The 18,442-nt window shown below is 43.2% G+C and overlaps 1 long non-coding RNA gene across 1 annotated transcript in view; it reads right to left on the bottom strand.

The window, feature by feature from the left end:
* LOC103742722 overlaps positions 1 to 18,405 on the bottom strand; it is a 50,911-nt gene extending 32,506 nt beyond the window's left edge. Inside the window, exons 1-2 of the long non-coding RNA XR_607636.2 lie at positions 18,192 to 18,405; positions 11,224 to 11,278 (exon numbers count right to left, since the gene is read on the bottom strand). This is a non-coding gene — a long non-coding RNA (uncharacterized LOC103742722). The remainder of the gene's footprint in view (positions 1 to 11,223; positions 11,279 to 18,191) is intronic.
* Positions 18,406 to 18,442: the final 37 nt, after the last annotated feature.

Below are 18,442 nucleotides of genomic sequence, written 5' to 3'. Positions count from 1 at the left end.
TTCATGTCCCAACTGCTGAGATTACAGGTATAAATCACCATGCCCATCTTAAACTTTTTTGATCATTCAAAATCTAACACTGCAGAATAATTATTTCAACAAATACGTACCATAACTTTGAAGCTAAGTTGTACTCCTTTAGAAACAGAAGGTAGGGGCTGCAGAGATTGCTCAGTGGTTAGAACACTTGCAGCTCTTACAGAGAACTGGAATTCTGTTCCCAGTATCCATATCATGTAGTTTACAACTGCTTTTAAGTCCAGCTCTTTTGACTTCCTTGGGCACCCACATGCATATGCACATACACACATGCAGACATACATACACACACACACACACACACACACACACACACACAAATTTAAAAATAAGAAAATGTTGAATAAAAGAGAAGGTAAATGAATATGCACTGAACCTCATCAGTGTGTGGGACAGCTTCAGTGTGAACTTGACTCACCTGGGTTGAGGGAGCCTCAATTGGGGAATTTCCTCTATTGGACTGGCCTGTGGCCATGTCTGAGGGGCATCTTCTTGATGAGTCATGTGGGAGGGCCCAGCCCACTGTGGGTGGTGCCACCCCTGGCCAGGTGGGCCTGTGTTGCATAAGAAAGCAGGCTGAGCAGGGGCCAGGGGAGCAAGCCAGTAAGCAGCATTCCTCCATGGCCTGTGCTCCAGCTCCTGCCTTCAGGTTCCTGCTCTGAGTTCCTACCTTGGGCTCCCGGATGAACTGTGACCAGGATATGTAAGCTAAATAAACCCTTTCCTTCCCAAGTTGATATTGGTCAGAGAATTTTGTCACAGCAATGAAGAACAAACTAAGACATCAGGAAACCCTAAATTCTGATGACCATATCACTATGAATGAAAGATTGTGTCAGCCTCCAGTCCCCCTGACAGTATAAACAAGGTAGTGATGTTTCTCCCCTTAGACATCTCAGATATCTCTGTATTCTAGAAAAAAAAAAACAAAAAAACAAAAAAAAAAACACCCTTCTTCCTTATAGATACATTGTAAGAACCTGAAGAGATCTTAAGGTTTATCTAAAAGAACTGTTCTTATGATGTGATACAGTTACTACAAGCCCCTTAGGAAAGAGTATCATGTGATTTAGGAAAAATAGGCAATAGAAACATGGGAAATAGCAAACAAGAGCCTTAAAATATCTGATTAATATATTTAATAAAATAGAAGAGCTAGATTTTTTTTATTTTAAAAAATATTTTTTATTTTTATTTTTTGTGTGCATGCATGTATTGCCTGCATGTAAGGTAAGTGCACCCATGTTGTGCAATCCTGTGGAGGACAGAAAGGGCTGTCAGATCCCCTGGAACTGGAGTTATGGACAGTTGTTAGCTACCATGTGGGTGCTGGAATTCAAACCCAGGTCTTCTGCAAGAACATTCAGTGTTCCTAACCCCTGAGCCATCTCTCCAGCCCCAAGCTAGATTTTTTTAAACCAAGACTTGAAATCATAAGAAAAGAATAAAACAGAAATTCTAGAATGGAAAAGATTTTGATCTGATATGAAGAATCTATTAAATAGGTTTAATAGCAAATTCAACATAGAAGACAAGTTAGTCACTGAGACACATTAATAGAAAATGCTTAACTGTAGCACAGGAAAAAAACAGAAGAGGATGACAGATATGTAAGACAATGAAAAAGGCCTAACATATAGACAATTAGAAACTTGGAGAGAGGCAATAGGAAAAAAACATTTTTTGAGGAGTAATCATCAAGTATTTTCCCCAAACTGATAAGAGACACCAACCCAGACATTCAGGGAGCCTGGGAACCCTAGGCAGGATAAAAACACTCACGAACATCATATTAAACTGACAGAAGCCAACAGCCAAAATTTAAGGGAAAAATATTAAAATCAGGAGACTAGAGAAATGGCTTAGCAGTTAATAGATTTTTTTGCTCTTGCAAAGGACCTTCATTTCCCAGCATGCACATATGGCAGTTAACAAGCAACTGGAACTCCAGTTCCAGGGATCAGATGCCCTCTTCTGGCCTATGCCTGTACTGCATGCATATGATACACATACATACTCACAAAATAAAAAAATAAAATAAATCTTAAAAAAAAAAAAAAAAATGCTGAAACCGGCCAGATTCACGAAGCTGAAGATGAAGTAGCAAAGGACCTACCTAACCCAGAAACTGAGGAGTTGGGCCATGAAGAACCTGGACTCTGAGATCAATCTGTGTTAGCTATAGCTACAACTCTGACTTAAAAGTTTTTTTTTTAACTTTTAAAAATTAATTTTATATATTTGTATTTTTTATGTATATGAGGGTTTTGGCCTCATGTATATAAATGCACACATATCATGTAATGTGCTGGATCCCCTGGAATTAGAGTTATGGATGATTGTTAGCTGCCATATGAATGCTGGGAACAGAACCTGGGTCCTTTTCAAGGGCAGCTAATGCTCTTAACCACTGAGTTATCTCTCCAGTTCCATGTTATGATTTTAAAAATTTTACACTGAGCTTCATTTGGAGATGCATATATATCTATATGTTCGCATATATATGTATATATGATATATAACAACAGGTGGCTATGGTACCAATAGACTAGTTTCATTGCCTAAAAACCTTGTTTTTAACTATCTCTTCCTTCATTGTAACTCAATGATGACTTTTTTATTGTCTTCAGAGCTTGTTCTTTTTCAGAATGTCATGTAGCTGACATAATACAGCACGCAATCTCTTTAGAACAGCTTTTTTTTTTTTTAACTTAATGATAATGCATTTAAGATTCCTCTATCTTTTGTGGTTTACTAGCTCATTTCTTTTTAATGCTGACTAATATTTCCTTGTCTGGATGTACCATAGTTTATTTAGCCATTTGTGCCGGCTAGTCTTGGTTGTCAACTTGACACACCTGGAAAGAGGGAACTTTAATTGCTAGTTGATGTAGGCGCCTCCTGTGGGTAGTACCATCCCTAGGCAGGTGGGCTTGTGCTGCATAACAAAGGTAGCTGAAAGCCAGCGTGGTGGCACACGTCTTTAATCCCAGCACTCCAGAGGCCAGCCTGTTCTACATAGTGAGTTCCAGGCTAGCTGGAACTAAAGCATTCACCCATAGTCTCTGCTTCAGCTCCTGCTTCCTGTTTCTTGCCTGGAGTTCCTGCCTTGACTTCCCTCAGTGATGGAGTATAACTTATAAGATGAAATAAACCCTTTCTTTCCCCAAATTGGTTTTGGTCACTGTTTTGTCACAGCAACAGAAAGCAAACTAAAGCATCATTCAACTTACTAAAGAACATATTTGTTTGCTTTCAAGTTTAAGCAATTACCAACAATGCTTGTGTCATATGTTTGCTGGACATACATTTCCACTTCCAATGGGTGAGTCCCAAGGATCATGATTACTGTATTGTAAGAGTATGTTTGTCTTTTTTTTAAGTTAATTTGTTCTTTGACAATTTCAGACATGTGTGTAACTCATTCTGGTCAGGTTCATCCCTATGATTCTCTTAGATCCTCTCACTCCCATCAATGCCCCCTCTGGGTCCCATCCTGCTTTCATGTCTTTGTGTTTTGTTTTTGTTTTTGCTTTGTGACTCATTGAGTTTAAGCAGGGTCACTTGCATGGATGTGGGTGTGAAGCTATCCACTGGAGTGTGAGTAACCCAGCAGTGGCTATTTCACGGATGACAGTTTCCTCTCCCCCCAGCAGCCATCAACTGCTAATAGCTCTCAAGGAAGGGGTTGGAGCCCATGAGCTTCTCCCCATCTATGATTGAATGTTTACTGGCTTGGCCTTGTGCAGACCTTATGCAAGCAATTTAGCAATAGTGAGTTCAGGAGTTCCATAAGACAGTGTTTCATGGCCTTCCTCCCTATGGCCTGACTTTTACATTCTTTCCATACTGTTCTCTGAGGGAACTATATGGGTATCCCATCTAAGCTGAGCATTGAAAACATAAGTTTATTTTTATAAGAAACTGCCCAACTATCTCTAAAGCAACTGTTCCATTCTGCAGTCTCTCCAGTAATGAATAAGAGTCTCTGTTGCTCCACATCCTCAGCAGCATTTTGTGTTATGAATGTTCTGGTTTTGGCATTTTAATAGATGACTGGTGATATCTCTTTGCTATTTTAATGTGTAGTTCCTGTCAACTCAAGATGTGGAATATTTTTTCATGTTTATTTGCATCTGTAGACATTCTTTGGTGAGCCATCTGGTATTGTCTTTGGCTTTTTTTTTTTTTTCAAATGTAGCTCTGGTTGGCCTATAACTCACTATGTAGACCAGCCTGGCCTTGAACTCACAGATATCTGCCTGCCCCTGCCTCCCTAGTGCAGCGATTAAAGGCATATGCCACCATGACCCACCTTAGGCCAATTAAAAAAACTCTGAGTACTTTGTTTTCTTCTTGAGCTGCACAAGTTGTATATTTGGCTAACAATCTTTTATCAGCTGTGTTTTGCAAATATTTTCTCCCAGTGTGTGGCTTGTCTTTTCGTTATCTTTATACAATTTTATTTATAACAATATGTTCAAAAAAAGAGCTCACATATTCACATATCATCACTCATATCACATTTGTCCTTTCTTTATTTATTCTTTTAGGCAGGGTCTCCCTGTAACCACAGCTGGCCTGGAACTCACTATGTAGACCAGGCTGGCCTTGACCTCACAGAGATCCACCTGCCTCTGCCTCCCAAGTGCTAGGATTAAAGGTACCATCACAGCTAGCAGATTTGCCCTTTTTTAAAACTTTTATTTTTATTTTATGTGTATGAGTGCTTTGCCTACATGTAAGTATACCATGTGTGCTGTGTCCAAGGAGGCCAGAAGAGGGCATCAGATTCCCTGGAACTGGAGTTGTGGATGGTTGTGAGCTGCTGTGTGGGTGCTAGGAACTAAACCCGTGTCTTCTACAAGAGCACCTAGTGCTCTTAGCTGATGAATCATTTCTCCAGTCCCATCAGATTTGTTCTTATTGCCGAACAACTGTCAATATCTTCTTTTTTTTTTTTTTCTTCCAGTCACTGGTTTGCTCAATAAGTCTTGTGGCTATTTATTGAGCATCTCTTCCATATCAGCCTCTGTGTGATAATCTTAGGATATGGTAATAAACCAGAAACACAGCAATTTTGCCTTTTTGGAACTACCTCAGATAGTTTTAAAAAATTATCTCAACTGTCACTTCCATCCAGTCTATGAAAATGCCCATTTTACTGATGAAGAAACTCAAATGCATGGTTATAAAGTAAACCAAGCATGGTTATAGAGTCCACAAGGGGCAAAGTGGTGATTCAAACACACTTTGACCAGGTATAAGACACATTGTGTCTTCTGACCTGAATCTTGTGTCTGTGGAATGATATCACATTTCCCATTTGCTTATCTCAGCCTGATTCATCCTGTGGAGTGCAACTGAAATCTTTATCATTCTTTTCTAAAGGCCCCAGCCCTCCTCACCTACACCATCTGCATTAGCTCTGTTCTCTAATATCTTGTTTAATGTTGTCACATGTGAATTTGTGTAGACATCCTCAAGGCTCTGGAGAGCAGGGATTGAATTCATAATTTGTCAGGGTGTGTGTATGTGTGTGTGTGTGTGTGTGTGTGTGTGTGTGTGTGTGTGTGTGTCTATGTGCATGTGCTCCTGGAAGAAAGCTAAACATAATGATATATTCATTGTTTCATTGGGATCTAAATTACATCTGTTTATAGTAACTACTCTTCTAAAGTTGAACCAGAAGCGCAAAGGATGCATCCCAGTGGCAAAGCACTTGCCTAAAGCCCTGGGTTCAGACTCTAGCATTGAAAGGAAACAAAATAACAACAATGAAAGTCTTCTCAAAGTTGAACCAGGAGGGGAAAAACATCTTCATGACTCCACAAGGGGTTTTGAACTGGTGAGTGGTAGACTGGACAATGCCCCCGAAACAGTCTGTGTATATATGTGTTTGCCTGAAATTCTCCAAATAAGGTGAGATGTTGTATTAGTTACTTTTCTGTTGCTGTGATAAAACATCATGACCAAGGCAACTTATAGAAGGAAGAGTTTGTTTGGCTTATGAGTCCAGAGGGTTAGAGTCCCTAATGGCAGAGGAGGCAGGGCAGCAGAGGTGGCTGGAGCCAAAAGCCTATTGAGCAAACATCTTCAAGCAAACACAGGAAGCAGAAAGTGACCAGAAATCTGGCAAGGCTTAAGGACTCTCAAAGCCCAGCCCTAATGACATGCTTCCTCCGGCACAGTCACACCTCCTAAAGCCTCCCGAAACAGCACCACTCACTGGAGACAGACTGTCCACATACTTGGAGCCTATGGGGGACATTCTCATTCAAACCACCAGAGATGCACAAGAGGTTAAGAAACAGTCAAGCCGGGTGTGGTGGCGCACGCCTTTAATCCCAGCACTCGGGAGGCAGAGGCAGGTGGATCTCTGTGAGTTCGAGACCAGCCTGGTCTCCATGGTGAATCCAGGGCTACAGGGAGACACTGTCTCGAAAAGACCAAAAAAAAAAGAAAAAACAGAAACAGTTAAAGCAGACCTGGTGGTCCACTCTTTAATTTTTCATCTCACTTTGCTCCGCATTTTCCTTTTTATCTAGAAAATTAAAATTTACATTTTATAAGGCATCACAGGTCATTTCCCTCTTGACACTCATCCTTGAGGCCTGGCAGAGAAAAATTGCCTTTTTTCATTTTGGAACAACAAAAACAACAACAACAAAGTTCAATCCTAATCATTCCAAGACAATTATGAGACTTAAGACACGCACCACTACATCTCTGACAGGCTTTTACAATCTAGTTTTATTATTCAGCTCTTAGAAAAATGAGAATCTCTGGAGAAGGAGAAAGGAAAATATCTGTATGAGTTCTTTAGCACAAACAGCTTAAAGGAAACAGGAAGTAAAAGACACACAGATACCACTGCAAAGGTGCACGAGGAAAAGGAGTGGCCAGAAACCCTTTATTGCCACCAAGTAGGGAAGGGACAAGGGGGGCAAGCGGCTTCGGGGAAGTGGCAGAGTAGGTGGGCACATCTTCCTCGACTCATGAACCATGAACAATAGAATTAAGCCACCAATGAGAGCTGAGTTTGGACTTTCCTGGTGACACTTATCCTCATATGATGGCCTGGTAATAATTTTTAGAGTCATATTCGAACACAACCATCCAAGTAGATGACATTTCTCTCTTGATGGTAATGGAAGCAAATTCTACCACATGATGTGGCCTACATGATCTGCCAGTAAAAAATACAGGGCATTGGGCGATGACTCTGTGGTCCTAGGAACTGGAGTTGGGATCTCACGAACCAGAGCAAGCTGCCTAGCAAGACTGGCCATACTGGTGAGCTCTGGGTATCACTGGGAGAACCTGCCTCAAGGAATAAAATGGAAGAGCAATGGAGGGTAATTCCCAACACCAACCTCGGGCCCCCACATGCATGTGCATCCACTTGCACATGTACCCACACACATTCCCACAAGCATACATGCATATACACAAATGAAAATGGAAAAAGAAAATAAAATATAAAGCAAGCCATTTTTTTTTTTTTTTACTCATTACTATCAAGAAGTGATGAGCTTTTGTTTTATAATTTTCCTTGGCAATATCAGGATATGTACCCCTGGAATTCTTCTCTAGAAATTAAAATAATAGACACTGGGAGCTGAGAGGATGGCTCATTTGGTAAACAGCCTATTGGACAAGCATGAGGGCATGGGTTTGGATCTGCAGTACTCATGTACAAGCGTGGTACAGCAGTACATGCCTGTAGCCCTAGTACCGGGGAGGGAACAAAGAAGGTGTATCCTTGGAGCTCATTAGCCAGTTAGCCTAGCTGAATCCATGAGCTTCAGGTTCAGTGACAGATCCTGTCTTAAAACCTAAGGTGGCCAGGGGTGGTGACACACAGCTTTAATATCAGCACTCAGAAGGCACAGGCAGGTAGACCTCTGTTGAGTTTGAGTCCAGCCTGGTTTATATAGTAAGTCCCAGGCCATCTGGGACTACATAGTGAGATCTTGTCTCAAAAGAGCAAAGCAACAAAAATAAGCTGGGTAGCGATTGAGGAAGATACCCAATCTCTGGCTTCTACATGTATTCCCACCCGCACATGTATACATACCACATGCACATGTGTACACACACACACACACACACACACACACACACACACATGAACATAAAAATAAAATAATAGACTCTAGCTTGATTCCTAGCTTATACCAATTGGATGGACCAGAGGAGTGATTCTCAAGGTTTTAACTTCCATAAATTCCTCTAAAAAAGAAACAGGTGGTGCTGGAAAAATTGCTCAGTGGTTAAGAGCACTGGCTACTCTTGCCGAAGACTAGGACTTGACTCCCAGCAGCCACATGGCAGCTACCAGCAATCTGTAACTCCAGTTCCAGGGAATTCAGTGTCCTTTTCTGACCTCCACAGGTACTGAACAACATGGGTGCACTTACATACATGTAGACAAAATACTCATACACATAGAATAATATTTACAAATTTAAAAAGGAACATATTAACTTTGTCTTTAACCCCATTTGCTCATTTAGCTTAGCAGATTTTATTTAGAGGCATACAGAGCCATCAACTCCAAGGTTTAGATAATAGGGACCAGTCCACATGAGTGTGAAGGAGGCAGCTATCTGCACAGAAAAGAGAAATCCCAATGTCTAAGGTCAGATTGACCTTTGGACTGACAGTAGGGGGTAGGGTAGGTGGGTGGGAGATAGGGGGTGAGGAGCCTTCCCCACCCTCCACTTTGACCTGTGATAGGCTATTGCTGTCTTGAATCCTATGGAGAGCACAGGATTTGTTTCTAAAGTTGGTCTGCAAACCTGCTGCCCTATGTCCCTTTTCCTTCTAATTGTGCTTATTCATCAAAACTTGTCCTACCTGAAAATCATGTATGTGCCTAGCCCCACATATCTGATGATTGGATTCCTACTCTTAGCAAAGAATTCAGCCAAACACAAGGGAGGGCCTAAGGTGGAATCTGTGGTCCTCCTGCAGGCTCAGCCAGCCTTCTTACCTTGCAACAGGCTGTCTGAACAGTGGGATGCAGAGGAGTTCAAAGTGAAAAGCAGGTCCTTTTCTCTGCTGCCTCTGCTCCAATTCTTTCAAATCCACTCTGCTTTCACTTAAGAGCATGGGTGTTTGCTCCTGGGCTCCATGGCTGCTAAAAGCAGCATAATTGAAGGATTCACGATATCTTTACCTCTTTGTTTAGTAAGAAATTATTCCATTTCCATGTTTAACTTGTTGGGAGAAGAATATGAAGAGCCTGCATTCCAGTTTTGTTTTGTTTTTTTTTTTTTCAGTGAAAATTCATGTTTTTTCAATCTTTGAAGAAATCAGTTTCTTGGTCTTTGGCTCAAGATGATCCATTTCATGTTGAAAGTTTCTCATTGGGAAGTTCAGTGCCATTGAGAAGAGTCAGTGGGTGAATTATTAAGTACTCACCATAGTGGGATGGGATTTCTATGTGACAAAGAAGAACCTGAATAAAGATGAACTGATCTTGGAGCTGTTTCTTCTCTGTTAAAAACTGGCAATAATGATACTTCCTCTGAAACTGTGGAGGTCTTTGAATTATTTTGAGTGCTGTTGTCTTTGTTTCTTTCTGGTCAAATCTCTAGTGCATTACTTTTTTGGTAGCACAGAAAAGGCCAGAAATACCTACACAGCACATGTGCATGTTGCATGCGGGATGAAGTTTACTTATGTCTCTTATTGATTCACTTAGCAGCATTAACAGCCATGGCAAATTAGATCATATTCTGTGGCCATAGATGGAACGATGCTTTAATGTGTGCTATTCTAAGAGTCTGGAGACATGAGGGGATGGGTGTGGACCCAATGCTATGCTAGACAAACGTTGGCTAGTGGGTACAACTGGTGTCCAAGATGCAGATGATGGGGCAAGGCTCTTGCACCTGTCAAGGGAAGCCGAGTGTGACTGGCCTTAACCAAGAGGTTTTCTTGACATGTTTGTGAGTGCCTGGGAACTGACTCCAAGGTGACACTGGCTGATCAAGGCCCAAGACTGTACTGCACATGTGTCCGATAATAGTTCTGCTGTGGACACCAACAACGCTTCACTCAGCCATCGAACTGCCGCAGTGCTCCACACTGCCAGACAAGCATTACGTTACTGACTCATCTCATCACTGGGACCAAATCTTACAAAGCACCTTAAGTAAAGAAAGGTTTATTTCAGCTCACAGTCCAGGAGATAGAATTCATCATGGCAGAGAAGGTATAGCAGCCAGATCAGCTCCTGTCCATGGTGGTGGAAGGCTGCTTGCTTTCACCATGGAGCATCTCATTCTCCACTAGCTTTCTCCTTCCCCTCGTTTTATTCAGGCTGGGACACCACCACATCCAGGGTAGGACATCCCTCATCAATTAATCCTCTCTAGAAACATTTTCACAGACACACCCAAAGAAGTGCTTACTAGTGCCCTAGGTGTTTCTTATCCAATCAGGTTGACAATCAAAATGAACCATCAGGCTGGGCATGTAGCTCAGACGGTAGAGTGACTGCCTAGCGTGCACAAAGCCTTGGGTTCCATAACCAAAACTGCATAAACTGGGTGTGGTAGAGTGTGTCTGGAAATCTTAGCACTTAGGATGTGGAGGCAGGAGGATCAGAAGTTCAAGATCATCCTAATAGGGACTAAATAGGGACTTTAAGGCCAGCCAGGGCTACATGAGATGGTGGGAGATAACCACCACAAGCACTGTCCCACTCCTTCCATCACTGGGGGGGAACCCTGGAATCTGCATTTCCCCCTAACATCAAGAGAAATGGAAAGGGGGCCTCTGGCATTTGTAGTCTTTAGTGGAAAATGGCTTTGCCTGCTGACATGGGGGGATTCCCCTGGCACAGGAAGGGGTCACATCCTGGGTAACTCAAGAGTGACAGATGTTATTCTCATGCTTGAGGTGTGGGACTATGTCATTACTTTCTTTCTTTATGAGCCAGACTCAGTACAATGCCCTGTTGGCTGAAGGTACCTACCACACTTTTGATCATGCATGCTTTGCCAGCATGCTATGAGGCATTACCGCTCAAGGATTCTAACTGCCTGGAGCAACTTTTAACACATAGTCTTTTTCTAGAGCTGTGGTTCTTCAACTGAACCCATTGTAATACGGCCATGTTATAGTCACATTCTTTGATAGGACATGTGACAAAGCTCTTTGCAAACTCACCATCCACTCAGTGAAGATCTTCTGATCCCCACGAGCATGTCACAATTTGCATGGTCTAAAAGAAATAAGGAAATGAAAGCATTTTAATCCTCCGATCTTCATTAAGTTAGAGAAAAAGACATCCTCAGCATTTTATGGTGAACGTCACAAACCCTGTACTCAGAGTGGCAAGTGCTATAATCTACAGTGCTGTTTGACAGGATGGCTCTTCCTAGTCACTTCTCGAAAGAGGGGGAAAGCTGGGAGCTGCGTGGCTGGCAAACCATCCATTTTCTGTGAAATAAGAGAAGCACTGGGGGCCTAAATGGTAAGGTTATCAAATATCTTACATCCAAACAGCTACCTTAAAATGACTCCTACACAAGCAGTGGTTTTCTCCCAATGGTAATGTTTGCTATTTTAACGGGCAATATGGCACTTTGCAGACACTGGAACCTCAGTGAATTTTCTTGGTGGTGATAACATAAATTCTCTCATATTTTGGTAACAAAAGGCTTGGCGTTTATTATTTTCTTGGAACTCATAGAGGTATTCTAAAATAGCACACTACAAATATGGGTGAAATATTAAACCTAGTGGGTAATCATTACCAATTATTTTGATGAATTCAAAATAGGTAATCATCACCAATTTTGATGTATTCAAAATACGATTGTTATTACTATCTACCAGAACAGAATTCCTGTATTCCACTCATTTAAGTTTCTTTAACATTAATAGCTCGAATACCCGTAAATCCAGTCCAAACTAAGGAATTAACACTGGTACAAACTGTTCGCTGAACTGCAGATTTCACGTGGACTTCCCACTGTTCATCTCAATGAGAGACGCAGTACTATTTGGAACTACAGGGTCTAACACATCTTCAGGAGAACAACAGTAATTCAGATTGACTGGGATTAGATACAAAGATGGCTCAGTAAGGCCACATCTAGCACTTTCTATGCCAAACACTTTGTATATTATGATCTGATTTCATCCTTCCAGAAATCAAAGGATGAGGAAAGATACAGGAAGCACCTGCAGCACCTTAGGAAGCCAAGCAATGTTTGTAAAATGGCTCTCTTGGGGGCAGGATATGGACTAATTCATAGTCTCTCTCTCTCTCTCTCTCTCTCTCTCTCTCTCTCTCTCTCTCTCTGCCCCCCCCTTCCCCCCTCTCTCTGTACATGTTTAAGAGATTAATCTTTGGTGTCCTTCCTCAGATACTGTCCACCTTGCTTGGACTAAGGCCTTTCTGATCCCAAACTCTTGATCACAAGGCTACAGAGGTATAGTAAGACAGGACATTCATCCTAGATGTGAAGGGTACTGCACATATCCAGCACCAGACCTGCCCAGGGCCAACTTCCAAAGGTCATATGGATTAACAGTGGCAGGTGATCCCAAGAGGGTGGAAATTTGTCCTATATCAATGGAGTCTCAATGAAATGGGGTTTTCAACCACACATGCTAAAAGAGAAGCTGTCCCCTTCCTCCTGGGAGAGGGTGGGGTCGGCCTGCTCTCTAGCCAGAGCGCCAGGGAGCACAGTGTAAACATCCCCACTCTTTGGCTTTCCTTTCCTGAGTGTTTTAAGGCTTAATTAAAGTGTGTAAAATGATCTGAAACTCAGGAATGAAAAGAGCCAGGGACCTGCAGAGTGCCAATGATTACCTGAGGCCAGACAGCTGTAAAAGGGAGCTGGAGGTGGGGGGGGGTGTCTGAGAGGCTGGGAGGGGGCTCTGCTCAGCAGCCAGCTGACTGGCCCCATGCCAGCTTGGACTGTTTTTTTTTTTTTTTGGCAGCCTTTGGTCCCACGCTTTCCTCTGCTCAGGAGAAATAATTCCTTCAAGGCCTGAACTGGAGCTGAAGAATGGTGTGAGGGCACAAACCCTGGCCATTTCCATGAGGCAAGCTTGAGACGACACCCATTATTCACTACACAGGACAACCTGCAAATTCCCTACATTGTTGGTCTACAGAGATGTGTATAGATACCATGAACAAGTCACACTTTTCCTCTTATCACGAAGCACAGCGCTGGTTTACTCCCATCACTTGTGGGTGGTAATGGACTGCTTTAAAATGGTGGGTAGAAAAAACTAGGAAGCCCACGCTTTTGCTCTATCTCCTAAAGGGGTGTTAGTAAAAGGGTGAGGCAATCTCATGGAGAAGGCTGAGGTGTGCAACTTTACAAGGTGACCTCGTGTGGCATTTTATTGCAACTCAAAACATGCAAAGAAGTGACAAATCTTTCTTCCAGTATAACCCATATCTACAAAGTTAGAGAGTCTTGGGGTTTTCTCCAGCACAGAGAGGGCCACTGCACATGTGTGTATATAAACGGTGGCTATATACACAGCTAAGTAGTCCAAACTGTTTATGGTGATGGAGGGGGGAAAAGGGTTATCTGGATAATCCAAAGTTTATACTGAACCTTCACCATGTGTCAGCATGCAGTCTGGCTCACAGGTAGGTTGTCATCCACCTCCAGGACCCACAATCTGAGGCTGTGGCTGCTGGCAGCAATCTACAGCTTAGGAAGGATTCACTCCTGGCTGGTAAGAGTTTCAGAGGACTTTGATCACCCTGAAGGGGGACCCACCCCAAGACTAGGTTTGTGGCTATACAATAAGATACCTACTCCCTCAATACTAGGGCCATTAAGTAGATGGAGACATCCACAAAAGAAAGGGAAAGGGGATACCCCATTTACATCTGGTTCAAGTGTCCAAAAGACACTATTTTCCCCAGCCCTTATCACGATCACCCAGGCTGTTCATCTCTGGACCCGGCACCCCGGACTGGTTCCTCATGTCTCTGGCATGTGTAAGATTACATGTCACTCATGGATTACTACAGGGTCCTCTGAAGCCACTAACCATGAATTCCTTCACACCTACAGTTGAACTAATATAATGAGAATGTCTGATAAGTCACCTGCCTTCTGTCATTTAAATAATGACAGATCTAAATTGTCCTACACACGGTTCTGAGAATGATCCCTGTAAAGCATCCTTTACAATACTGTTATGTTTATTTTGTAGGTCAACTGTCCTGAACTATACAGTGGCCTCATATCTAGCGAGACACTGTTCTGTGCATGTCTGTAAGGGTGTTGTGGGATAAGATGTTGTAGGATAACATGACTGAGAAAAGCAGATAGCCTTCTGTAACATGGGTGGGCCTTATCTAACCAGCCAAAGACCTGAACAGAACAAAAGGCTTGTCATCTCCTGAGATGGGACCTCATCCCCCAGCTTGGGTCCCTTGAGCTGGGGCATCCATTTTTCCTGTCCTTGAATTTGCAGTGAAACATCAGTTCTTTTGGGTCTTGAGTCTGTTGTTCATTAGCCCTCCTGGGTCTCTGGATTGCTGGTGCAAAGCTTATGATGACTTGGGTTTCATTACTACATGAACCAAATTCTTATTATAAATCTTAATCAACCTCTGTCCCTCCCTCCTTCCCTCCCTCACTTCTATCCTATGCAACTAATGCAAATACCTCCCTATTTCCTAACTTTATTCATTCGAGTTAGTTTTTCTTTTTTTTTCTTTTTTTTTTTTTTTTTTGACAGAGTCTCAGGGTGCCCAGGTTGGCCTCAAACTCCCTACATAGCCTAGGATGACCTTGAACTTCTGATATTCCTGCCTCTCCTTCCTGAGTGCTAGGATTACAGGTATGTGCCACCACACTCGTTTTATGTAGTGTTGGAAATCTAATCCAGGGCCTCCTGCATGGCAACTGAGCCACATCCCCAGTCCCTCATTCGTTCATTAAAAAAAAAAAAAAAAATTGTTATGCGCCAGTCACTGTTTTGTTTATTTATATTTCAAGACAGGACCTCTCACTCTGTACCCTAGGCTGGGCTCAAACTCAGAACAGTCCTCCTGCCCTGGCCTTCTATGTGCTGGGATTGAAGGCATTAGCCACCATGCCCAGCTCAGACACTTTCATGTTCTTGAAAATTCTCACTGAGAAAAGCTACAGCAGAACTTCTACCTCTCTGTGTGTGAAATAAACAACAGATTATAAAGATCCCAAATTAAGGAAGGAAAAACAGAACAGTATCACAAAGACCCTGAGACACTGGGAAAGGGACACTGGGCGAAAGCTTATGGGACTTAAAGGTTTGCCATGTGGAAATCACACTCGCCTTAAAACTCAGGGAATGTGGGCAGAAACAACTGCTCAGGTGAAATCCTCCATTGGCCACACTGTTCTCCATGTGGCACGCAGACCTCCTCCTGTCTTTTGACCCTCCATGCCTTAGCCTTGCCTGGACTGCTCTCTCCAGTGGACACTTCCTTCTCCCCATTCTTCTACCCATCACGGTGAAGTTACTCAGAGACTAATCCCAGCCCAAAGCCAACAACATCCCCAGGCTGGACAGTTCATAGGAAGTGCCAGCCTTTCCTAGGCCCGGGGCCTGGACTCACCCTGTAGAAGATTCAGCTAGATACAGCCCCCGAAAGTGATGCCATCAGGCAAGAGGGAGGTGATGACATTCTCTGGCCTGTCCCTTCCTGTCATTCTCCACTCTCAGCTCCTCCTTGGCTGTACCCACCCTCCAGCCAACTGACCCAGGATTCTGTGACACCCAGGTGGCAAAAGCGGTTCCAGCAACCTAGAGAAGAATGAATTTGAGAATGGCTCTGAAGACAACTGGTCCCAGGATAGGGACAGTTGGCACTTGACATAGATAGAGCCTTGGGGACATGATTTAACTGAGGTGGGGTGACCACTGCAACTGTTTGTTTTGAGGACACTGCTTTCACTTCCACAGCCTAGGTCAGCACCTCGGTCATTGCTTGATGCATTTACAAGTGGACAAATGAGGGAATTCTTGAATGAAGAATGAATGAATGAATGTCAGTTTCCACTGATACCTCTCCAGGTATGCTCTAGCCCTAAGGACTTGTTTACCAACAGGGCTTCTTTCCAGCATCTCATCAATAAGTGGTGCTAAGATTATTTGGTGCCTAACGTTTGCAAGATTTGAAGGACACATGGATGGTATAACTATAAAATGACTAGCGTGCTTTCAACAAAGAGATCAAATTAATTCACCAAATGAGTTTTGCACAAATCCTTCCAAGGGGGTTTCTGCACACATCTCCTCCAACTCCCTGCCCTGCCTAGCCACATCCTCACCAGATGTATCAGAAAAGGCATGACCCTTGGAAGTTTCGGTCTGTTCAGTTTGATGTCACCCAGCCCTTCACCTGGCTAGCCATCAGGCAGGTTGGGACATATCATGAGAAGTGACACTTCATTTTGGCAGAGAGAAGGAGGAAGTAGATGGCCACAAACAGAACTAGCTGCTGACCTTCCCACGGTGCAGGAGAGCTGAGAGGTGACTCCTTGGAGGCCCATCAGACTCTAAGTGCCTCCAGGTCTGCACAGGGCCACCCTGGATTTCACTCATAGCTCATCTGGTATTTAAAACACCTTGACTTTCCAGGGTTTATAAAACTGTTCAGTGGGAATGCTAGAAAGATAATCAAGTTCCACATAGGAAACGCACCCCTGCCCCCCAGGTGTGTAAAGCAGAGTCAGTTCTGTTTCTGACAGAGAGCAAAAAGGAGTACATGGGTGACTGTGGTACTGTTCAGCGTGAAGCTGGTAGGCTTCTACCTGCCTGGGTGCTTTGGGGAGAGAAATCTGAACAGCCAGGACCTCATTAAGCTGAAACTGAAATATTTTTAAAAAGCCTCATGTGCCCATGCTGTGGATTGTGGCATCTGCTGTAAGACGACTCAACAAACCTACCTGCATTCCCACAGCACTTCCAGAGTGGAGGCTGAGAGGGCCAGGTGGTATGCTCCAAGACCAGGGCTTGCTCGAAGTGTGAAAGACCTGAAGCTGAGATTCCAGCTGCTCTGTTGACCCACTAGGTGGCTTTCGGCTAGTGGCTTGTGGGATCTCCATTTCTTCCTTTGAAAACTGGGGATTATAATATGTGTTTTCCCTCGGATGTGTGGTAAAGGTCAAATGAGAAAGTACCATCAAGTACTTTGAAGATTCACAAAGGTAACATCTTACAACACCAGACGGGAGAAAAGGTAGCTGTGATGTTTAATTAATAATGTTTAAAAATCTCCCAGTATACTTACTTAGCTATAATTAGAAGGTGAAGAGCACTTTTCAAAGGGACTTTTTCTCCTCCAAAAATAGAACTCAGAAGGTGCATATTTGATTTTCTTTCTGGTGTAAACCACAGCACCATAGCTATAAACAGTCTTACAGAATCACAGCCTTCAAACTTGGTGATACCAAAGACAAGGAATGTGTGAGTTGCCAAGCCTTCAAACAGGTTTCCCAAACTAAAGCACTATTACCTTGACCGAAGGGCTAATAGAATTGTCTTCTTAGATGAGCACTTAGAAGATTTAAAAGTTGCCTTCCAGGTGGGCCATAGTAAATGGATGATAACTAAGAAACGCTGGAGGTAGGGGTGATGTGGGGTGGAGTAAGGGTGAGGTGGAGTGGGGTAGGGGCAAACCTGCATGGAGGGGTCTCATAACTCCTGTAACAAATAGCTTTCTCCTGTGGAGAAAGAGAAGCCTAGAATTTACAGTCTTCCTAATGGCACAAGGGCTGATTTGTGTATCAATCTAGGATCATAATTTACTTTTGGTTTATGGGATTTGTGAATTTTCGCATTTGTTTTAATTTGTAATTAAGTTCTCTCTACGAGGCACACCATATGCCACCATTAATTCTTGCTCGTTGATTTCTTAGGAGATACATGAGCGCATATTTTGATGTAATTTTGGAGGTCTTTTGAAAATCAGATGACTACGTGGTTAGCCATATGGGGCTTTGTTATTTAAAACAGATTCATAAAGCAAAATGCAAAAAGACCTGTTAACGGGAAAAGATTGGGGAAAAACTGGTCCGAAACACACAAACTGTTCACTTTTTTTTTTTTTTTTTTTTTTGAGATGTTCCTGAAATCCCTGTGGATCCCGCGAGGTCTCTTACCTTCTGCGAACGCACTCTACACCACAGGTGCACAGAGCTAGCCTCCAGCCACCGCTCCTGTGCTCTGCACCCGGGCCGCTAACATCTGCCTGCAGGGAGTTCCGTCGCAGTTAGCCGTTCTCTCTGGCCCAGGAAGCCCGGGTCCCTCCAGACCTCCGGCGGCGAGCGCGAGCCGGAGGCCCTGGGCGGCTCCGCGTTCCCGCCCGCGCCTTCCCGGGGCTCCCCCTCCGCAGCCGCCCCGCTGTACGTGC

The sequence above is a fragment of the Nannospalax galili genome, unplaced genomic scaffold, assembly GCF_000622305.1.
Source record: "Nannospalax galili isolate Female #2095 unplaced genomic scaffold, S.galili_v1.0 scaffold500, whole genome shotgun sequence".
NCBI classification, from domain to species: domain Eukaryota; kingdom Metazoa; phylum Chordata; class Mammalia; order Rodentia; family Spalacidae; genus Nannospalax; species Nannospalax galili.
The sequence above is the reverse complement of the archived record's forward strand: the minus strand, read 5'-3'. Positions and strand labels throughout refer to the sequence as shown.